Genomic DNA, 5057 nt, shown 5'->3' with positions numbered 1-5057 from the left:
AATGCCATCATCAAGAGAGCATCTGTTTCATAATTTCACACATCATTTATCCCTGTAATATACAGTGCCTTTTTCGCAGCATGGTGTCTTATCAGAAGATTCACCCCTATTACTATTAATAGAACAACAATTGTCTCCTTCGCTGTTGTGCACAACGATCACCGCCATATTCCTGCTCTTTAACTGCAGAATTGTGGATGGACCCCCCTCCCCCCCCAAACCCCCAACCTTCAGTCAGTACAGAGTAGGTACTACGCCATGACTCCCGTTCCTGGATGTGACTCAAGGCTTCTTTCTCCTTTACAAGAACTCTTTCCCAGCACGTGCTACGTTCTACTCTATAATAGGCCTTCTCCGTCCTCCTCTCCTCCCTTCTCCCTCCTCCTCCTCCTTCTCCCTTCCTTCTCCCTCCTCCTCCTCCTCCTCCTCCCTCCTCCTAATTCAATTTTCCAGAATGTTCTGTTCCATCCATCATTTCACCCAACTTGACCCTTTCACCTTTTCATCTAATATCTCTCCCCCCGCCCCCACCTAACACTTCGCAGTCACCCCTTCAGTTGTTCTGTAGCGACACGCAGCAATGACACAATTGTATACATTTATACATTCACGTTCAACATTCGCATTTCGCTTCCTTAAATGAAAACTGCTGCAGGATCTCCTTCGTTCTCACCAACACCTTATGGCGGTTTCCGCTAAAAGTTTACCCTCTCTCCTCAATCTTCTTAACCCACCCAGCTGCTGCTGTGCTGCTGCTGCTGCTGCTGCTGCTTGCTGCTGCTGCCTTTCCTGCTCCGCCTATTCTGCGCTCATCTCATCTTTTCTGTCATCCTCCTCCCATCATCCGTTGGATATAATTCCCTTTCTTTCTGGGCATATTTCAGTTCGTACGGTAAATACACCTAATAATATATTAGTTGTTGTTCTTGTTGCCGTTGTAGCAACAGCAGTTAAAGAACACATTTCCTGAAATCAAGTGTAAACTCAAAAACAAAAATCAACGCTGAAACAACAGGCTGAGAGAGAACTAGAAAATACGAGGAAGAAAAACAGCAGTTAACTAACTAACTGTGGAAAGGAATGAAACAAAAATTCATAAGTTGCAAGAGAGAGAGAGAGAGAGAGAGAGAGAGAGAGAGAGAGAGAGAGAGAGAGGGGGGGGGGGGGCGTTCCTTAGCCGCCAAGACCAGCTAAGTACTACTTCAGTACTTGTAAGTAAAAGAGCATCGCTCTCTCTCTCTCTCTCTCTCTCTCTCTCTCTCTCCCTCTCCCATACATGCTAACAGGAGTTTTAACTTTCTCATGTAAATACACAGTTATCATGTGAAAGAGAGAAGAAGAAAGATGTGAGAGAGAGAGAGAGAGAAAGAGTGAGAGTTATGAAAACTAAAATTATCCCATGGAAAGCAAGGCACTCGAATTACATTTTATGGGAACCATTTACCGGATATTAGAGCACTGAGGGGTGGGAGGTGGTGCTTTTACTTAGGGTTCGTGCTCTCTCTCTCTCTCTCTCTCTCTCTCTCCCACCCAATCCCCCGCAGGTTGGTTATATGCAACAATAACTAAATCATTATTCAACACCTCCTGCAGGAAGGCACATCCATCCTTCTGGCCATTGAATATAACAGGACAAATTTGGAAGCGGATCCAAATCATGAGAGAGAGAGAGAGAGAGAGAGACTTACGGTCCTTCACGTCACAACTTTTGGTCTTGACCCACTGCACCCCTTCCCCCCACCCCTGCCCCATAAACCCTTTGTATATTTATACACAATTTTGGGGGACCACAGTGTGATAATCGAGATTTTCGGGTTGGGGTGGGTGACCAAAATGAAATGCAAAGGCGCACCCTGTCCTTCTTGGGGCAAAGCAATATCATCCATTAACGGATGGAAAGGCAAGGAAAACAAATAATGCGTAGTTTAAAAATTAAAAATATGGCCCTCATTTACCTAATCTGCGAATTTGCTTCTGTCCTAGACAGGCCGAGGAGGTCCCCGAGCAGGCAGTTTGGGGGGTAAGGGGAAAGGGGGGAGGCTGGCAGAGGAGAAAAGACTCCAGAACAGCCCATTTAAAAAATCTATTCCTGGATTTGGGGATGGTGCATGTTGGGTGTTTTAGTATTGCCACTTCCGCCCCCCACCCCCCCCCGCCCCCCCCGCCCTCCCCCCTCCTCAAACAACTTTTCCTTTGCACTCAGGCGCCTCACATAGATGGTAGAAGTCTCCCCCCCCCCCCCCCCCCCCACACCCCCCCCCCCCCCACCCCCCCCCCCCCCCCCCCCCCCCCCCCCCCCCCCTGGACGTAGGTCCTGTGGCTGGAGATTCATCCCCCCCCCAAAAAAGCTCGACCTTAAGTACCACATTTTCTGCTGTTTTCCACCTATAGCTTATCCGGCCACAAAACGTTCCATTGGGTCTTCATCCTCTGAACTCAATAGTCAATACAGACGTCAATATTCTTCTTGTCATTATCGATTCATTTCAAGGGAAACGTCCACCCACCAGGAAGACTCTCACTGACGTATACAAAGTTGAACAGAATCGACTTGCTGGTCGGTTGAACTTACGTGTAGACAAATTCTCTCTCTCTCTCTCTCTCTTCTCTCTCACTGCTCTCCTCTCGCTCTCTCTCTCTCTCTCTCTCTCATCTGTGGTAATGCTTTATAACGGCCCTCCAGAAAATATGGTGGATATGAGCTGGCTCAATTCATAGTAATTAATAGTATTATCGGTAAAGAAACATTAAGGTGGGAATCTCTTTGCATTCAAAGCAATTCTCGACCATAATGAAGGTGGCGCATAGCTCTATAGTTCTTCCTGGATACATTCTGAACGACGGCCTGAGGAGGCAGGGAAATAAATGCGCATCATAATTATGTTTCTCGAGTAATGGGTGACTTTGGTTGCTATCGTCATTTAAGGAGAAGTTTACTTTGAATAATTGAATTTTATAGTGTGGAGAGAGAGAGAGAGAGAGAGAGAGAGAGAGAGAGAGAGAGAGAGAGAGAGAGAGAGATTCAACTAGTTTTTGTTAAGTCGGATAATCACCACTATTAATATACGCATTTACAAAACCTACTTCAACGGAATCATTTCGATGGGAGGATATTACGGTATCCTCTCATATCTAGTCTAGATAAACAGACGACCATTTGTTTGCACCATCCCCCCCCCCCCCTCTCCCCTCTCTCTCTCTCTCTCTCTCTCTCTCTCTCTCTCTCTCTCTCTCTCTCTCTCTCCTCACAGTTTCTTATACGTAAATAAGCGCCATTGTCGAATGAAAGTTTTCATTGGTAAACGTATCCCAAAATTATTCGTAATTGCCCTGTTATAAAAGAACTTCGTAACTGAAGAAAAAGTCTAGGAAGGTAGTCAGGAAACTGTCAACTGTATCAAAACAGGCTAAAAGTAAGTATATCTTAGTTCAAGCAGACCAATGAGCTGATTAACAGCTCTCGTAGGGCGGGCCCGAGGGACAAGTGTCTTTACCTGGCTAAGAACCAATTGGTTACCTAGCAACGGGACCTACACCTTTTTGTGGGAGCCGAACCACATTATATCGAGAAATGAATTTCCTAATCACCAGAAATAAATTCCTCTGATTCAACGCTGGCAGAGCTGGGAATCGAACTCGGATTACGGAATCGGTAGGCGAGTACGTAAACCACTTCAGAGGAGGCGAATAAACACCTCTGCGACTTTTATATAATATACAGCACACTCCGAATTCATCCATCTCGGTGGTTTTACGTAAGGCCATCATTGCTATTATGCCACTAGGTCTATCACCAAAGGTCACAGTAGTAAGCACATAGTGATCAGGCTCTCTGTCAGTTTTCTAAGTCCCGCCACAAAAACCTATGAGTATGTTGATCAAGTTCTGAAATTCGTACAGAGTTGTACATTTTCTTAATATCTGCTACGAGGGCCACAGCATGTTGCCTAAAACGTATCAGTATAGCAATCATGTTGTTTAGCACATCAGGGCCCTTTGCAAAGTAATCATTGAGTACGTGACCAAGGTAAGAGGAAGAAGAGTTGAACACAATTCTCAAAGGGGTAGAAACTGAGTCTGGCTTGTGGACTTCATGGTGGGGCAAGTAGTGAACGGGACCATTATAATTACTTATCTCATCTATGTTCAATTTTCTAGCAACTTCCCTATGAACCATATCTAAAATCTGATCATTATATTTTTTAGAGTAATCGCTCCCAAGCTTTATTAACCTTCGTGCAGTAGATTTTAGTCTTCCATATGCAAGGGAAACATTATTAGGGAGTTTGTTAGGATCCTTAATCCATGGATAGCTTGCAATCCAATACCCATTTATTGAATCATAATTAAGTCCTTCTTCTATCTGTTTTAATTCCATTTCCTCCTTCAAGCTATGTTCCCCACTCAATGAACACTTCCCACATTTACAACCACTACATTTAGGTATACATGAAGTTCCATAAATTTTTCAACTGAAAAAAAATCTTCTAACTGTTTTGAGAGGTTCTCACTGTATCGTGGTATGATGTCATTGACCTCAGCAGCTACAGTCATGTGGCTAATCCTTACCGTTAACGACACTATTAGTACCCATATTCTTATTCATAACTGGATATGAACCTCTTACACATTCCAAAATTGTTTGCATTAGCTGTAAGGTATCAATGGTTCTAACCACTTGAGGTATCATGCTACTGTGATCCACGCCAATTAACAATCTACCTTGCCTGTTGGCCGACAAATTTTCCACGCCTCTACACCAAATAATTTAGCTATCAATGGGTGTGTTCAAATTCCCTGCAATGTCAGATGTAATTTCATTGATACCACAAGCTTCAATAGTCCATTCAGTACCAGTCAAATCAGTAATTGGCACATTATTTAAACTTTACTGTCAACAGCTCAGTGCTATTTCCAACTTTAGTTACAGTGAGACTTACATCTTTACCTCTCAAACCCAACTTGTTTGCCATCCGATGCGTAATCATGGTTAAATTTGAACCTGGATCCCACAATGTTGCCACCTTTTGCCCTTTACTCTGCATATGTCCAATCAT

The sequence above is a fragment of the Macrobrachium nipponense genome, chromosome 47 (genome assembly GCF_015104395.2).
Source record: "Macrobrachium nipponense isolate FS-2020 chromosome 47, ASM1510439v2, whole genome shotgun sequence".
Taxonomy (NCBI): Eukaryota; Metazoa; Arthropoda; class Malacostraca; order Decapoda; family Palaemonidae; genus Macrobrachium; species Macrobrachium nipponense.
The sequence above is the reverse complement of the archived record's forward strand: the minus strand, read 5'-3'. Positions refer to the sequence as shown.